The 1,445-nt window shown below is 47.6% G+C and overlaps 1 non-coding gene across 1 annotated transcript; it reads right to left on the reverse strand.

Annotated features, from left to right (window-relative positions):
- Positions 1-669: 669 nt before the first annotated feature.
- Positions 670-751, reverse strand: TRNAL-UAG (transfer RNA leucine (anticodon UAG)). The gene has a single exon. It is a non-coding gene; the product is annotated as a tRNA-Leu (tRNA).
- Between the last annotated feature and the right edge of the window lie 694 nt (positions 752-1,445).

Consider the following 1,445-nt stretch of genomic DNA (forward strand, 5'->3'; position numbering starts at 1 on the left):
AATCATCCACATCCCAAGTACCACCGGTGTGGTTTATGCTTTCCTTCTCTCATGTGGAAAGACTTACACTGGGCAGGCAGGGCGATGTATCAATGAGCGAGTTAGGGAACATGAGGGAGCAAAATGGGGAATAATAATGGATGCAAAGGGACACATCTCGTTGTTCATCTTCATTCTTGCCGCAATTGTAAACCGCGATTTGACGAGACGTCTGTTCTTGGCAGAAGCATGAATGAACACGAGCGGTTGGCCTTGGAGACCTTCCACATAAAGAAAAAAGCAGACGACTGTATCAGTGATAAATACTTCTCCATGTAGTCAGCCAAATACAGTTTTTTCTGCGCACGTCTTCGGTAACTGGCTAGGGTGTGGCATGCGTCTTTCTATGGCTTGCATTGCGTGAACATGCATGGTTAAGTGGTTAAGGATATAGACGCGTTGTAAGAAGAAAAAAGCACTTGCTAGTCGGCGCCAGTATCGTCTCTTCTTCATTGGTTGTCGTGCGTGTTTCCGCCGAATTTGTTTACCTTGAAACAAAACCTAACGAATGAGCTACAGAATGGTGAACCAGCTGTTTATTCCATAAATAATTCCGGAGCCGTATACCAGTGTCATGCACGGCGGGGCAATTCATAATAAAACACGATTCCAACGACTTCAAAAAGTTTCTGGCAGCGGTGGGATTCGAACCCACGCCCCCGAAGAGACTGGTGCCTAAAACCAGCGCCTTAGACCGCTCGGCCACGCTACCTACGATAAGGGGCCGCAGAATGTTGCGATTTGCCTCGGTCGATGCTTCGCGGAGAGAGGGGTAAACTCTGCTGAAGGAGATAGGCGAGGCGTTCGGTCTTGATTAGGTATCTATTGCGGGCAAATAAAGGCGCCCGAGTGCCCCACAATGTCATTATCTCTTATCTATTCGTATTTCCCGTTTCTTAGTCTCGCAGTTGTACATTAGCTTACCCGGAATGAAAAGGCGCCATGTTTGAACGTTCCTGTTGACGTTATCCTCGGTATGTATATGTTGAGAGCAAAAAAAAAAAAAGAACGAAGAAAGAAGGTGGGCAGACGATGAGAAAAAACCGTATTTTTTTCTAAACCAATTTCTGCCCTGCCAAAATGAGAATCTCGTGCTTACAATGTGACTACTTCAAGATCGGCAAAGCCTACGTAAAGAAATGTAACTCGTTTGGTACGGAGCACACTGCATGTCGAGCGAGCACTAAACGATCCGTAAAAATTAGTTTGGGGATCCGCGAACGTGAACGGTAGCAAAGAAGTCCACCTTACACTTGCCCGCGACAGGCACCCGAAAGAGGCATTGCAGCACGGTAGTTGCGTCACACCTTCACGTCGCCTCCGTTATGCTCGCCGCCGTGTTTTCCGCAACGGTTAACGACATTGTGCCCACCTTCGTATCACAACCCGTTTCCAGCGGATCCCGT

The sequence above is a fragment of the Dermacentor variabilis genome, chromosome 4, assembly GCF_050947875.1.
Source record: "Dermacentor variabilis isolate Ectoservices chromosome 4, ASM5094787v1, whole genome shotgun sequence".
In the NCBI taxonomy this organism is placed as follows: Eukaryota; Metazoa; Arthropoda; class Arachnida; order Ixodida; family Ixodidae; genus Dermacentor; species Dermacentor variabilis.